Genomic DNA, 17961 nt, shown 5'->3' with positions numbered 1-17961 from the left:
TGTCTTGGTCTCAGTCAGCTGCCGGGGAAGCAGGAAACAGCCAGACTACCAGATTGCTTGGTTATGAAGCTCAAGGTTGGGTGTCCATGTCTACTACTTGGTGGGGGGAAAGGAGTTAGATAAAGAAAACCCTAAATAATGGACATTGAAAATAATTCAACATGTATTAAACATGTAGCTTGGCCACACATTTTTTTAGAAACAAAATTCAGGATGCAATACTACTTGGCTGTAAAAAAAAAAAAAAAGAAGGAAATCTTACTTTTGTGACAGCATGGATGGACCTGGAGACTATTAAGTGAGGACATGTCCTGAAGTAACCCCATTATTTCTTATTGGTGAAAAAGTAAGATCTAATAAATAAGAAAAAATCTGGATATGACAGTTACTTAGGATGTGATACAGCTGTGGAAGAGAAAATAAAGCTAAACTCTCAAAACTCTAGGAAAAAACAATTCAAAACTACTAGAATCATTTGGTAAATTTAACAGAAAGAGCATGCATTAATATATCAATATTGCACATAAGTTTATTTTATATGTTACATATTCACTGATTTAAATAGAGTGCAACAATGACACTTGTGTATTTGCATAGTTTTTGTTGTTGATGTTTCTATTATAGCAGTCATTTAATATACCAAATATAAAGATTCTATGTTATTTTACAAGGAATTTGGCTTCTAATTCTTGGTTTGAAATTCCCAAAGTGAGTAAAAGCCTGCTACTCTCCAGTTAAATATATTTTTACAACTTTTGGAAGAATATATTTAATTGAAAAGAAGAGAAAATAAAAAAAAAGCCCAATAAATTATAAGTAGATAAGAATGAGGTTCATCCCTATATTAACTGCTATGGAATATTCAGTCTTTATCAGAGTACTAAAATATAGAATGAGGTTAGGAAAGATTTACCAAATTAAAAAATAAATGTATACATGAAGCATATATGGTTTCTGCATGGCAGAATTAGAAGTACTGTATTGATGGAAAATTAATTCCTACTATTTCCCTCTATTATATTTCTACTCTTTCACTATTTCAGCAACAAAGAAACTATAAGTATTTGCCTAAAATCAAAGTTTCCAGATATGAAATCCTAAATTGAAAACTCCCATATGGAGATGAGCTTGTACAGATGTGCACAGTGCAGACACAAACTGTGCATTCTCTCTACTCCAGAGGAGATGAAAATAGCATTAGATAGATGATGGAATTGAGAGAAAAAAGAGATAGGAACTAAACTTCACTTCCCAGTCCTGAAATAAACCCTGAAGAGGCAGAGGAAGACAAATACATGTGCCCTTCCTGTTGTCTGAAGGATATTAGATGAAGAGTGTATTTATCTGCTCACACCCATTTTTGGACTATGCATATCACCAGCCTAATAGATGTGTCTTACATTAGAACTTGTAAGCTTTATGTACAATTCTTTCTTCTCTCTCCACATGGTTCACTGGAGTTGGAGAATCTTCTTCACCTCATTTGTGCTGGTGAATTGAGAGAAGAGAAGGATCCAAAAGGGGCACAAAATAAACAGAAACAGCAGTGAGGGAATCTCCAAGGCAGATTGAAAAAAAATTGCATCCAGAGAAGCAGGAGGGGTGCCAGGAAAGGAATCATAAGGGAGTTATGTTAGAGAAAACTGTGTATTCCCCACTCAGTTCTAGAGTGGGTTGGAAACTTCTGTCCTCCCAGGGGGAGTATAAAACATAGAGTGAATAAACATAGGCTATTTTTACCTCTCACTTTTCTTTCCCAAATAATGTCTGCTGGTGAGATTGGAAATTAGGAATTTTCTGGGAGCATGAATCATCCTATTTTGGGTTCTTTCTGTTTTAGTGATGCCCGTTTACTATCTTCTTCCTCATTACAGAAAGATGATAATTGCTGGCTTTCCATTTTTGGGGAAAATAAGTACTATCCATGGAGTTGGGTGTTTGGAAGTCCAGTTTTTCCTAGAGAGTCACATCGATTTCTCCAATGAGACTTACCTATAAGAAAAGATGATATTCTGACCTGCTATCTGTTTGACTCTTGCTTTACTTCTAAATTAAATTTGAATTAGAAAGTGGGGTGGACAGAGAAAGATTGATTCAACATAACCTTATACTGTAGTGTTTGCTTCCTCACCCCCAACCTTTGCCATACTTCACTGGGGGTAGAATACACGTCACCACACCATTTAAACTGGGCGTGGCCATATGATTGCTTTGATTACTGAAATAAGAGAGGAAGTGATAATGGGCCAGTGAGAACACTTTAGAGGCCTTTTCTGTTCTCCTCCAGGATTTCTGCCACCCACCACGAGAAGAGCAGATCCTAATTAACTGCCGGGCCCTGCCTCCTTGGAGACTTGGATTCCCCATCCCTTCTGTAGCTCAGCTGCCTTAGCTGATCCTGCACGTCCTTGAAAAGGCTGAATGTTTTGTTGTATGATGCAATTAAACCTCCTACAAAGATCCCGGAACCTCAGAGGCAATGCCAGGGAGTTGCCAGGGAACCAAATGTGCACGAATAAGCCAGTTCCAGTTGCTGTTCCTGCCAAAAAGCAAAGGGGAACAAGAAGCAGGCCTCTCCCCTCCCGCCACCAATGGGTGGCTAGTCACCTACCAGACTTGTCATTTTCTTTGGCCGGCTGGAGGCTTGTGAACCGTGAGGGCCAGGGCAGAATTGGGAAGAGAAGGACAGACTCACATGGAGGTGTGAGCCAGGACACCACTGGCTGACCATTCCGATTTGATCTAGGAATTCTCAGAGAAGGACAAATGGAAGAACCACGATGAGCTAGTTTAAGGAGTTCATACTAGGCAAGCAGAGGCCTCATGTCAGAAATTTAATTCAGATCTAGAAATAAAGCATATTACTTTGGAACTTTTAAAAAGTAGACTATGAATCACATGCCCAACACATTTTAAAGCAAATTACAACATCCCAAGTCCCACATGTTTTAGAAGTCCCAAAGAAAGGCTTTCCTAATGTCACTTACAATGGCAAGAATCTATGGCCATGGCCATGACTTATTGGTCAACAGTGGCAACTGCTTATATGACCTGTCTGTGTGTGCTCGACTTTCTTTTTCTCCCCATTTTACAGACTCCCTGCCATCCCCCGTGAGCCTGGGCATACTCAACCCTCCTGGGATCTCAGACATTATCAGGGAATATCTAAGAAAATTGTTCCCATTGATCTGGTCAGGGGCCATTTTTTCTTCTAGATAAATCTATAGCTTTATAAGTCACACCTACATAGGAAACTTTTATTTTCCTTTTTGAGATATATTCTCTTACGGCTTACTGTTCAGTAAGGAAAACATACCTCTAGCAGCATGTTAAATGTTGACATATTGACTGCTATAGTCTGAATGTTTGTGTGCCACTCATATGCATGTTGAAATCCTGATGCCCAATGTGATGTATCCAGAATGAGGCATTTGAGAGGCTCTGCCATCAAGGACAGATTGGTGCCTTACAAGAGAGGCTCCAATCCCTAGCCCCTTCCTCTATAGCAAGAAGGCGCTGGCTATGAGTCAGGTGAGTCCTCACTAGCATGTGACCATTCTGACACTTTGATCTTGGACTTTCCAGCCTCCAGAACTGTGAGAAATACATTTCTGTAGTTTATAAGTTACCCAGACTGCGGTATGTTGTTATAGCTACTAGAACTAAGACATTGACACAGTCCCATTCTTTTAAGCTCATCTCTTACTGCTTTTTCACTGAGATGTGGAGTCAATAACATTAATCTTATTTTTAATTCAATGAGCTACTTTTACCTTTTATGCTGTTTGAAAATAACAACAACAAGTAAGCTCTTCTTCCTCAGATGAATCACATTTAAGCCTCCAGGCTTCTGAAAATAATATACTCCAATAGTCAATTTACTCCAATGAGGCATAGGGGCTCATTAAGAAAATTAAGAACACACACATGAAACCATCTCAACAGTCACCCTATGTTATGTTGGCAAAACGTACCCTATTTATTATTCTATCATCAGTAAAATCTAAAATATTAAGCACATCAAGCATTTTTTTAGTTTCAAAAGCTAAGTAGAAAAGAGAATATGAAGTGCTTATTCCATCATAATTGAGAAATTTCTGTTTCCAAGCAAACATTGAGGGTAACACCATCATGACCTGAAATGCTCACGTTGTTGTAACACTCATTTTACATGTCAGTGTCTGAACAATGTCACTGCCAGCTACATCCCTCTAGGAATCCACCTAGGTGTTGGCTCTGGTAATGTCAGTAGACAGGGCTGTCAGACTGCTGGCTGAGCAGATGAGAACAGTAAATGTTCATATTCTACTCCCTGCATGTGACACTTGACTTGTAGAACCAATGTTCATATTTCAAAATCACCCAAATTTACTCTTTTACTCCATAGAGGAAACCACCTAGAAGCACTCTTTTCTTGGCCATTTAAGGATTCAAAAAGGGAAAGGAGAAAAACTGGGGATTATAAAATTATATTTTTCTTGCTCATAATGGAAATGCAAGAGTCAGAATAGGGATTCTGAAGTGAGTCATCAAGTGTCAAAATGTGTCTGTTCCACATAAAGAAGGCTTTGAGAGGTAATAAAATTTTGTTGACCATTCACTATTCTACTTTCCATTAAGTTAACTCAAAATACTTTGTCAAATATGGAGTACTTTTAGTAGTCTTTATTTTAATTTTCTGTTACAAATATTTTGATGAATTAAAATGTGCATATTCTTGGATGTGTATAACAGTGCCGAGTAGACATGGCTACTCAAGACAGAGAATCCTAGATGCAACAGAAAATATATCAGCATGTTGAAGAGGTGGTCAGATGCTGCCTGATTTCATTTTGAACTTGGAATGTTTAAAATAGATATAGAAGTGTTCACCCTTCAAAAAAATCCTTAGAGATGATTGTTGTGCCTTATATGCATATAATCCCTCATCTTTGTTTTACACCATTTAAGAGGAGATGTTTTCAAGAATATATTCAACACAGGTATTTGGCACCTCTGATAGAAAATTTATCAACAAAAATATGTGAATTTATGCAGTAAAAGTAAAGAGCTGGCTTTTGTGTAGAAAAGAAAATGTGTAGCTTCATTGCAAACATTGAAAATGAATACAATAGTTCACATAAGATCTTAGCATTTAATAGCATTCTTACTCTTAAAATTAAAAGTAGGAATATAACACTAAAGTGATGTACTGAGCTTTTGGAGTTACAGGAAAAATTGTATGTCATCTACATAATTAATTGTCTTAATTTAGATTCTTTACAGGAATAAAATTGGCACAAAGAACAAATCATTAAAAATAAAATTATATTCTTATAAAATTTTCAATATTGATATTTTTAAAAATATATTGCATATGCTTATGAATTTTAATTAGACTACGAACACCATTTAAATTAAATGTAAAAAGTCAAATGAATTTTCATAAAATACAGATGGTCCTTAACTTACATGGTGGTTCAACTTAAGATTTTTCAACTTTATGATGGTATGAAAGAGATACAAATTCAGTAGACACTGGCCAGGCTAACCTATGAAGTTTGGTAAGTCAGGTGTATTAAATGCATTTTGACAAACTATATTTTCAACTTATCTTGTTTTTATCAGATGTAACCTCATCACAAGTCAAGAAGCACATGTATATTGGTTTAAACTTTACTCATATTGAATTTATAATTTCTATGACTTTCCTATATAAACATAACAAAAGAGTGTAGTAAAATTAGCAAATACAAAACTATAATGATAATTTATCTTTCTAAGTTTGGACTTTTTAGAAACAGTATATGCACCTAATCTATGTTGATTCCTTGGCTTATCAGTTGCAGTGCACAGTGAGCAAGAAACGAAATAGATACTTGGTGAGCATATCTACAAGACCACAGCTAAAGATTAGGTATCTTTACTGTTACTTAACTATCCTACAAGCAATTAGCATTAGATCATAATATACTATCAATGAAACTTATTTATACCGAAAAATCAAAATAGAGCTGTTATTTGTAAACTTTTATACAAATGTAACTTCATATGATAGAAAAATATAAATTTTTTCTATTTACTATTCAATACCCACAGGCTATCAATTTTTGTTATACTGAAAAAGAAAGCTGTTTTTTATTGTAAAAGTGATTAAAAATAATTAGTGTAAAAACAGACCAGTATAATACGTATCCTTTCAACACCAGCACAGATCGAACAAAGCTCTCCTAAAGAAGTGACATTTGAACTGAGATGTGAAAGACAAGTAGGACTTTACCTTGGAGAAGAGAAAATGACAGTAAAGAAAAGGGATTTCTAGGAAAATGGAACAGATATTAGAGTCTCTCTGACTGGAGGAAACACAATGGAAAAAAAGCTAATTTGAGTGGGGCGAAGAGTGAGCGGGTGTTTCGTGCAAAATAGGTTCTCTGAGGTCTGTAGGGCCGAATGATGCAAGGTCTTCCAGGCCACATGGGAAGGTTCTGCTCTGTAACCACCAAACAATGAGAATCTATTGAATAGTTTTAAGCAAAAGATGTCTGTTAATTGTCAAAGTGGAGATATCCAGTAGGCATATGGAGCAACCTGTCAAGAGCTCAGAAAAGAGGTTCCGGGTGTGGATGTGAATTTAGGAATAGTAGTATGAGGCTTGAATTAAAGCCGTGTGTATAAATGAGATTGCTAACGAGATAGCAGAGAATAAAAAGAAAACAAAATTGGGGCCCAAACCTTGAAAAGCTCTAACCATTATTGGTTCAGATAAGGAGAAGAATGAGAGAGAAAATGAGCAACCAGTAAGACAAACAATAACAAACAAACAAAATAAAAATGAAGACAAACCCAGGAAAAGGTGGAGGTTGAAAGTAAAAAGAACGGGGTGTTTTTAAAAGGGCACAGCTAATAGTAATGTTGGTTGGATATTGCCGGGATGTCAGGTGAGGTAACAACTGAAAACCCTCTGCTGGATTTAGGAACACACTCAACTCATTAGACTTTAGTAGTGGCTGAGGGAAGAAACTATGGGTGAGGGGACATATTGCAGTGACCAAAAAGCAGGTAAGGAGGTAAAAAAATCAGGACTAGCATAGAGACACAATTTGTCTCTAGACTTTTGGCTCTGAGGAGTCAGGAAGGTAGGGCAGTGCATGGAGGAGTGTATTTGTTGAAGGGAGAGATGATTTCATTTTAGGTGTTAAGCACTGTGATGTATTTAAATGCTGATGGAGAAGGATCTAAGTAAAATGTAGAGGAACAACAACGAGCACATTCAATACCTAGAGAGAGGGTAGGTTCAGTGCACAGATGGAAGACTCGTCTTCAGATTGGTGGGACCGTCATTATTTTTTAAAATATATTTTTATTGATTTCTGAGAGGAAGGGAGAGGGATGTGTATGTGTGTGTGTATATATATATATATATATATATATATATATATAGAGAGAGAGAGAGAGAGAGAGAGAGAGAGAGAGAGAGAGAATCATTGATTGGCTGCCTCCTGCACACCCCACACTGGGGATCGAGCCCGCAACCCAGGCATGTGCCCTGACCAGTAATTGAACCATGACATCATGGTTCATAGCTCGATGCTCAACCACTGAGCAACACCAGCTGGGCAGGGGTCTTCATTTTTTACAAAAGAGAAAAAGGTCAGTGTGGATGCAGATGCAGGGAAGTCTGTGGCTGAAGGTTCATTCCATTTCTGGTTTTGCCTCTGTCTCCATGACTTTGGAAATTGCCCACATTTTCAGAGCCTGTTTCCTTATATGTAAATTAAAGAAATAGGGTTGGACAACTGAATATTTACATTCCTGTCAATTCTAAAATGTCTTAAATTGTTTCGTATTTTCAATTTTGCCAATGTCAGAAAAGTTTCCCATCTAGCATGCCACTGGATTTTGTGTGAATAGTTGATTTGGTCTCATTTTTGTCAAAATGTGTAGTTCATAAAGATCCTGTGTGTGAGCTGCAATCAACTGATATTTTTTTCTTTCATTCTCCCTGATTGTACTCGTTAATGTGAGCAATAGTTTGTTGTGGTATTTTGATAACTACAAGGACTAACGCTCCCAAGAAAATAATAGACATGTTTAGAGAAGTTTTCATTTTGGTTCTAATTTTATTTCCCTGAGGCTGGAACTTCAGATATTGTTTCTCCCAAATACTTTTTAAAACGATTTTTGAGGCATAGTAGGTATATTAAAAAACAGCACATATTTAATGCATACATTTGATAGTTGGGACATATGCTACACCTCTGATACTGCTAGGATGACTACAATCCTAAGTGTCGTCAAGCATGTGGAGAAAAGGAAACCCTTGTGTATTGATGATGGGAATATAAAATGGTGCAGCCACTATGGTGAACAGTTTAAAAAACTAAAAGTAGAACTGTTATCTGATGCAGCAATTCACTTCTGGATATACAGGGTGGGGCAAAAGTAGGTTTACAGTTGTTTGTATGAAAAATAATGTAATGATTAATAAATAATAATATAAAAATAAACTGTGTGTTTCATGTATTCACAACTGTGAACCCACTTTATATGCCAAAAGAGAAAAAAATTGAGATCAGAATTTTGAAGCCATTATCTGCTCTTCTATGTTCATCACAGCATCGTTCACAATAGCCCAATTCTTAGTATATTATGAGCACACTAGAGGCCTGGTGCATGAATTCATGCATGGGTGGGGTCCCTCTGGGTGGCCTGCAGTGATCGGGCTGAAACCCACAGTCCAACGCCTCCTTCAGCTCCTACCTGTCGTTCCTGCTCATCCTGGCCCCACTGTGCCTGCCACGGGCTTGTGCCCAATCAGTCCCATTGGGGAGAGGTTCAAGCTGCCGCAGCAGTGCTCACCAGACATGAGCCCTGCGTCTGGTGCCCTACCAAGAGGAGTGGCCTGCAGGATCAGGCTGAAACTGGCTCTCTGACATCCCCCGAGGGGTCCCAGATTGTGAAAGGGTGCAGGCCAGGCTGAGGGACCCCACTGATGCATGATTGGGCCTGGAAGGGACTGAGGGAGGGCTCTAGGGCGTGTCTGTCCCATCTCACTTAGTCCTGATTGGCTGAACCCTAGCAGCAAGCTAACCTACCAATTGGAGCATCTGCCCCCTGGTGGTGAGTGCACATCATAGCGAGCGGTTGAGTAGCCTTAGCATATCATTAGCATATTGCACTTTGATTGATTGCTTGGTTGTTCTGCCATTCGGTCTATTTGCATATTACCCTTTTATTATATAGGATAGGACTTTCATTAAAGTATTTTAAGGATTCCCAATCAAATCTTAGTAATGTTGTTTAAATTAACTGTTCTACAGGGCATCAAATTGTCCATAGTATTTTTAGAATATATTTTTATTGATTTCAGAGAGGAAGAGAGCGGGAGAAACAGATAGAAACATCAATGATGAGAGAGAATAATTGATTGACTGCATTCTGTACACCCCACAGTGGGGACTGAGCCTACAACCCAGTCATATGCCCTGACCTAATGGGGAATCGAACTGTGACCTTGTGGTTCATATGTCGAAGCTCAATCACTAAGCCATGTCACCTGGGCCTAGTATTTTTTAAAATAATAATAACAATGGCTAAATCATTTTGTAACACAATTGTAGAATTTAAGTCTATGGCTTCAATATTTCAGAAATGAAATAACATGCTTCATGTGTCTTCATAAATACATTTAAAGCCATCACAAAGACATATAGCGTTGCCAGTGTGGTTGAGGTACTCTTACCTTTGTTTCTTTAACATGTCTTTGCTATAGTTGTGTCCATTTTCAAGGGACCTAAACTGAGTCCCTATAAGCACTATCTCCACTACAACTTTTCCTGGATTCCTGAGGATTTCAGTGTCAGCACTGCCTCTTGGGAAAATAAATGTGTCTTCTTATCTTAAAATAGAAAAAAATAGCAGCATTAATGACAATCAGCAAGGGGCTGATGACACAGGCAGCCTTTTCTGAAAGAGCAGCTCTTGCTCTCCATAGCTCCATGTCACAGATTCTCTTTCCATTCCCTTTCTAATGAACATTTCTCTGAGAATCAGACATGCACACAAAGACTTTGATCAGCACTATGGATAGACAACTTCTTTACTTATTTTACTGAATATTCAAGACCAAATAGACTCTAAAATGGATGCTTAAACATAATTTTTTTGGCACCTGGTGAATAAAATGGATCAGATTATTTCCTATAAAAATTCACTTTCAAACTTGAAGGTCTGTAATTTAAAAAAATTAAGAATGTGTGGAGAGTCTACTTGAGTAAGTTAGAAGTTTTGTACATTCCCATTGTACCTCAAGCTACGTTTTGTTTTATCTTTAAGCACACATGGTGGTTTTGGACCACGAATGGAAATGCCTGGGGCACTAGAGGAAATTTGCCTCTGGTGTTCCCCTAGTTTCAAGGAACTCTTTCTTTGAAGAGTTTTTGAAGAGGGCGCTGCCTGCTCCTTAGCCAGCATTTCCTAGGCAGGTACAGATCAAGCACCAGGGGGCAGGCTTGGATCACAAAAGTTTATAGGCATTTGCTTTTCTTCAGAGAAAAGTTTGTCTCTACATAAAACGGCACGGGTCAATATTTTGCAAATTGGATCTTTGATAAGAATAAACCATTTTTGTATCATGTCCATAATTCATACAAAATTTTACATTTCTGTAAAATAAAATAAACTTCCTCAATTCCATTTTTTTAAATTTAATATTATTCTTATATTTTGTGGTATAAATGGAAAACTTTTTTTTTACAGATAGTAACTGCTCTATAAATGTTAACTCTATGTAACAAATGTTTTTGTAAACTTGACAGAATACATAGAATATAATAGGCTATTGGCAAAATAATTTGGAATCTTAGATATTTTTATATTTTTATTTTTTACAATTGCTATTCTTTTTTTTTCTTTATTGATTAAGGTATTACATATGTGTCCTTATCGCCCCATTTCTCCCCCACCCCACCCCCACTCATGCCCTCACCACCCTGGTGTCTGTGTCCATTGGTTAGGCTTATATGCATGCATACAAGTCCTTTGGTTGATCTCTCCCCCTTATCCCCACCCTCCCCTACCTTCCCTCTGAGGTTTGACAGTCTGATCAATGCTTCTCTGTCTCTGCTATTTTTAAAAATTTATTTTAAAATCTATTTTATTATGGAAAATTTAGAAATTTGTAAACACTACAATAAACAGATGATAAATTATGGAATTGTACACTTGAAATCTAGGTAATTTTATTAAGCAATGTCATTATAATAGGTTCGATCAAAATTTTAGAAAAGAAATTAATGATATGCAAAAAAGAATAAAATACTGCAGCCTTTATCTAAATATTCAATGAGAACCACTGTTACACTTTGGTGTACTTCTTTGAAGATATATTATTTAATCAAGATGCTTCTATCTATCCCAATCCACCTGCTTCTATTTTTCACTTAACTTGTTGTTGATAATTTTCCCGGCATTGAATATTTTTCCATATCATGATATATCATAACTTTATAGTATTGTATTATATCAATGTACATAATTTATATACTCAATACCTTATTTTAAGTTATGTAAATTATTTACAACTTTTTGATAAGTTCTTTTAAAAAATATAACATACTCTGGTTTGCCAAATTGATGGACCATAATGCATACATTTTCATAGTCAGAACAGTTTTATATACATTGAGAACAATATAGTTTACCTTCAAGGTATAAATGAATTTTAGGTAAGGATAATGCACTAGTTTACAGCCTCTTAAAGACAGGTGAATCACAATCTAGAGGTGAATTCCCACACTCATTATAGTATTAATCACCTAGTTCTCTTTCCTACAGCATTACGTCAAATCACATTTAATGACTGCTTGCCAAAAAGAACCCACTTGAAATGTGGTTCCTCACTATGACTAAGAGTGATAAATTTACCTTATTCCCATTATGTAAGACATCCTCTTTTAATGCCAATTAACAGCACCTTGATGGAATATTTCCCACATTTCAGAGGGTTTTTCTGTGTGAGGCCTGTATATGTCAGTGGGAATGACAACGACAGCGCTTAAGACTACGAAACATACAAGAGTAACGCTATTGAGAACTATTCTGGTTTTTGGAAGCAAGTCAGCTTTCAGGGGTCTGTGCTGATGTGGATTGTGCAAATAATTTATACAGTCAGTAACGACAATCAGTGTGAACTTGGGCAAGTTGTTCAAAACATTTGTATGCCCCAGATGCCTCTCTTATAAAGCAGGATTGGCCAGCGCTGCCTTTGTAAAGTCACTGTGAGTTTCTGAAGTGACTGTTTATAATGTGCTGCCTGGGCCCCACTAACAGCACTGAAAGTGGGGGAAGGCATCCCGCAGCGGAAGGTTCAGCTGCTCCGAAGTCTCCCATCAACAGTGGACAAGCTGGGATTTACACCTGATGCAAAACGTCTCCCTCCCTCTCAGCATCAAGAGTAAACACAGGCATCAAGTCTCAGATCATGTCACTTCTAGATTTCAACCCCCGTGTTAGTGCAGGAGAGCCACACACTGGAGTTGTGACCTGCCTTCACAGACCTCTTGCCTCCATTAACACGTGGTCAGGAAGGAAACCCAGCCCCTCATACACTGCTGGTGGGATGTACAATGAGGCATCCAGTGTGACAGTTCCCCAGAATGATAAACATAGAGTCACCATATTCCACCCCTAAATAGATGCCAAGCAATTCCACCCTCTAAATATATGTCCAAGAAAAATATAAACATATATTCACACAAACATTTGAACATCAATGTCCACAGCACCATGATTCAGAATAGCACCAGAGGAGAAACAAACTAAATCTATCAACTGATGAATGAAAGGATAATGAAAATGTATTCTATGCTTAAAATGGAATTTTATTTGAAAATAAAAAGGAAGGAGTGACTGATACATGTTACAATGTAGATGGAACTTGAACACATTGTGCTAAGTGAAAGAAACCAGGGCAAAATAACCACATATTTTATAGTCCTGTTTATATAAGATGTACAGAATAGGCAATTCCATAGAGACAAAAAGTAAATGAGGGTTTTCTATGGGGGAATAGTGAGCTGAAAGGAGAAATGAATTTTTAATAAGGCATTTTTATTAAACATATGCTCAGTTTTACCATTATAAGAGAAATAAATATAGCTGATTATAATTTTTACAATGCACTCCTATTAAAATTATTTTAAAATTCTATTAAAATGATGAAGAAAACAATAATGAATAAACATGATTGTTATATAAGCCCATATATATATAGGCAATCAACTGAGATCAGAATTATTAAAGTTATTAAAATATTTGTAATATAAGTGGCATAATTTAGTGGTTGTAGGTTTATTATGTAGTTCTCAGAAATAACTTCATTACTTTTTCACTGATTTATGCTTATGGCTGTCTAATTATTTACTAACTTCATATTTCAAAATTACTAATTTCACAAATATTAATTAGCAAGTCAATTAAATTTAACCTTCATTTTCAAAAACTGCTTATAGTTCAAAATATAATTTTTCACAAAGCTCTTTGTAAATGTCATATCATCAACAAAATATATCTGCTATGTTATTTTACATAATATGAATAAACATAACAAAAGTATAGTATAAGTTTTTATTTTTTATTTTGAAAAATGTTTTTATTAAATACTAGAGGCCTGGTGCACAAACTTCCTGCACTTGGGAGCCGGGGTCCCTCAGCCCGGCTTGCACCCTCTCACATCTGGGAGCTCTGTGATCAATTGCCCTACAGAGGGAGGCCCCTCCCACCCACCCCGCTGGCCAGGTAGCCTGGGCCTCCCTCTGCAGGGTGATCGATCGCAGGGCTCCAAGATTGATCACCCCAAAGAGGTAGGCCCTGCCTCCCCGGCCAGGACTCTGGGATGGATTGCCCCAAAGAAGAGGGCCTTTCCCACCTGGCCAGGGCTCTGCGATGGATCGCCCCCGCAGAGGGAGGCCCAGGCTACCTGCTGTAGTACTGCTGCGTAGCCTAGGCCTCCCGCTTTGGGGCAATCGATCACAGGGCTCCGCAGTCAATCACTCCAAAGAGGTAGGCCCTACCCACCTGGCCAGGGCTCCACAATGGATCACTCCCATGGAGGGAGGCCCTGCCCACCCGCCGCAGCCCGCAGGTCGGTGGCCTGGGCCTCGCTCTGCGGGGCAATCATGGGGCGATGGCCAGGCCCCGGACAGTTGCATCACACCCACCTTGGCTGGCTTGGTGCCAGCGTGGTCCTCCGGATGGTCATTCCACTGTTCTGCTGTTTGGTCCATTTGCATATTATGCATTTATTATTATAGATAATTTCTGTTGCAATACCGTTTAGCTCTCATGTCTTCTCTGCCAGCATCCCTCCCCCCAACCCAATACATACAAAGTCTGACCATCTTCCCCCCTCAGTGTGTATGGTGTCTTCATAATAATAACTTATATAAAAGTAATAGAATTCCTAAATTTGTGGTAAAAAAAAAAGATCAGTTAAAAACAGAAGCACAAACAATTAAAAAGTTTCATCAGAAAGGTAATGTTTTCACTTCTAAGGGCTCATAAATATATCTTGTTAATTTCAGTAATATCTGTCAAACCAAGGGCAACCTCTAAGTGAAGTCACCACAGAATTAGAGCGTGCACACACACACACACACACACACAATTCTAGCTTGTGAAGACTCGTCTGAATGGTTTCATTAGTAGGATGTGTCATTATGAACTCTTGGTGTCATGTAAATTGAGTTTTGAAATGACACATAATTTCCATTATGCTCCAGTTAGCCAGGAATTTCTGTTGGGCTTCCCCTTCTTTTCTCGTCATCTGTAAACGAAAGAAGAAAACACGGGACTCTAGAAGACACCTGAAGAAACAGAAACTATTCTCTCATTTTATTCAAAGCGCACTCTCTGGCTGTTCTAGCTATGGTCAAGGTCTGCACTGTTCTGCTAGTGGGAACGATGCAGACCTTGACTATAAGCTAGAATAGGAGGAGAGACTCTGGACCCAGGGCAAAGCATTAGGAGGCCAGTAAGCATCTCTGAATGCTGAGTTAGGCTGAGGCAGGCTTGCAAAGATGTACACCAAGCATGTCAAACTCAAAGGCTAGCCCGGGCCAAATAAACGAGGCATACGGCCTATGGGCCGCGAGTTTGACATGCTTAACTTATACACTATAATGGTGAACAAGGCCCAGGAGTAATAGACCTATGGGATAAAGAAAGTGATTAACTGCTAGCAGATGAAGACAAAATAAAATATCTTTACCTCTATATGGTCAATCAAAGGGGGAAAAGAGAGCTTAATAGTCAGTTACATTTGATCAGGGGAGGAATACTAGCATGCATGTAAAAATTTTACACTTGTGTCTATTGTTTATTTTTATGATTTTGTGACTTATCTAAAAGGGGGCGTGGTTTGAATCCAGATTTCAAAATGGTGGTGTCCTGCTCTCCTGCCATTTATTTACTTGCTTATTTATTTATTTATTTATTTTTATATAAATCATTGTTTTTGAAAGTATTACATATGTTCCTTTCCCCCCATTTCCCTCTCTTCCCCTCCTCCCTCTAAGCCTTCTCCTGCTTTTTGAAGGAAATTAAAACTGTCACCTTTTTCCAGCTCTCCACCCTGGCTCACCTATCTGAATCTATTCTGTCAAGATCACTTATTTCTATTGAAACATTATGTCTAGAATACTATGCATCTCCATTTTCCTCACACACTCTCATACTCTCACACACAAAGTACCACAGCTTCAGTGAGGCAAGAGAACAGGAAGCTACAAATGTGCCAAACTATGGGACAGGAGGAGACTCTTTGTACAGAGAAGACATGAGGCAGAGAGATCACCAAAATCAGGACCATTTTTTGCCTCCATTCTCTACTCCTAGAGTTCATCCCTAAAGAAAATACCCCATTGAGCAAACTGAGGCTCTGGCATAATCGCACTAGAGCCCCTGGTGACATGGGACTTCAAACTTAAGTATGAGTACTCCACCAGAAATTGTATTTCTGGAGAATTCTGAAAAGGCATGCCAGGAAATAAAAACAACCAGAAAAGTTGTTTATTATTACAAATTTTCAAAATATTCTCATTGATATACTTAAAAGTATCACGTCTCTGTCAAAACAGTACAGGTCCAAAGTTTACAGGAAATACTATGTCATAGCATTATGTCTGCAGTAGGTGGAATAAGAATGGTATTCATGTAATTGAGATAGTCCAGCTTTCTTTGGGGTTGATTTTTAAAAACAATAAGAAATGAAAATATCTATTTATTTATCAAAAACAGTTTTGAAGAAATTTTAGAGCAGTCAGAAGTAAAAGGAAAGCATCACTTTCATAATTTTATGATCTCTGTAGATGGGACATGATGAAATATAAATTGTATTTATCTATTTTATATTGTTGTTCCTTGATAACAAAATCATACCGATGAGAAAGTTTTGCTTTAGGATTTTTTTCAGAATATGATATGAGTCACTAGGTGTAGAAACAAATGATTAATTACCACCTACACACTACCACACAGTTATTTTGAAAATTATAATGCTCCCTCCCATTTTTCATATTTTCCACACTGGAAGGAAATTCCAACCATTGACTTGAAGAAGAGTAATATTCTAAAGAAAATTCTCAAGAAATATGCTAATCAATCCTTTTGTAATTACCCTTTGTTTTCTGAATTTGTTTCAAAGGGAATTTTCCTGCCTTTACACACATGCATACTCCTTATTCTGGAAATTGGAGGCATATGGTCCATGTATTAGAAAATAAAAGAATTTTTAGTAACCTATGATAAGATAGTCAGGCTAATTTATTAGGATACATTTCATTGAGGATTTCCATAATAACATAAAATATGAAATCATAGTATGAAAGTACACTTTAAAAAGTATTCCCCATCTTTTATTTACATTAAATGTCATATTCTCTATGTCCTGAATTTGTCTACTTTCTAACATGTGATGTGTGCAGCAGTTAGGATTCTAATAGGATTAAGTCCTAAGGCTGGGAAGACATAGAACGTTAAGGAAGTCTTGAATTCCTGTGAATCACTATGGCAGTGCTGGGATTCATGCTAAGAAATACAATGCATTGTGTATTTGCTTCATCATCCAACACAGTACAAATACAAGAAAAATATTAAAAATATGGCAAGTAAAAAAGAAGAAATGAAACTGTGTTTTCAGATGACATGATTATAATTAGAGAACTATATAAAATATACTGGGAAAAAAACCACCCAAATGCCAAAACAAGCTAATTAAAAAACTGAAACAAATAAGCAGGTATAGTAACTTGAAGGATACAAGATCAACAGAAAAAGACATTTTTTCCCAATATACCAGTAATAAACAATTGAAATTTGGAATTAAAAAAGAAAAATTCTAGCATTTACATTAACACCAAAAAATCTATAGTACTTAGATGTAAATCTAACAAAGTATATTCAGATTCTTTGGCAGTAAATTGCAAAACACTGATTAAAGTAATCAAAGAAGATAAAAATAAATGGAGGTATAGTCTATCTTTATGAATTGGAAGACTCAAATAATCTTGGGTTTCCTCCTCCCATCCATAGTTTAATTATTTATCCTTTATGAAGGTCTTAGAAACCAAGTCATATACTCCCACCTTGATGTATACATCAATAAAATTCCAATCAAAATTCTAGCAAGCTACTTTTGAAATTGCCAGAAAGAGATTCTAATTGTGTGTGTGTGTGTGTGTGTGTGTGTGTGTGTGTGTGTAACTGCCATCCACACCCGTGCTGACGAAGGATTATCACGGTGGACAACTTAAACTACATGATTTTATGATTTAACAAACATGGTGCGCAATTGGCAAAAGAGTAGACAAAATATATCAATACTAGAGGCCTAGTGCACAAATTCATGCATGGGTGGGGTCCCTCGGCCTGGCTGATGATTGAGCCCATTCGAGGAGGCAGGGGTGGAGCAGGGTGGCTTGCCGG

The sequence above is a fragment of the Myotis lucifugus genome, unplaced genomic scaffold, assembly GCF_000147115.1.
Source record: "Myotis lucifugus unplaced genomic scaffold, Myoluc2.0 scaffold_163, whole genome shotgun sequence".
Classification (NCBI taxonomy): Eukaryota; Metazoa; Chordata; class Mammalia; order Chiroptera; family Vespertilionidae; genus Myotis; species Myotis lucifugus.
The sequence above is the reverse complement of the archived record's forward strand: the minus strand, read 5'-3'. Positions refer to the sequence as shown.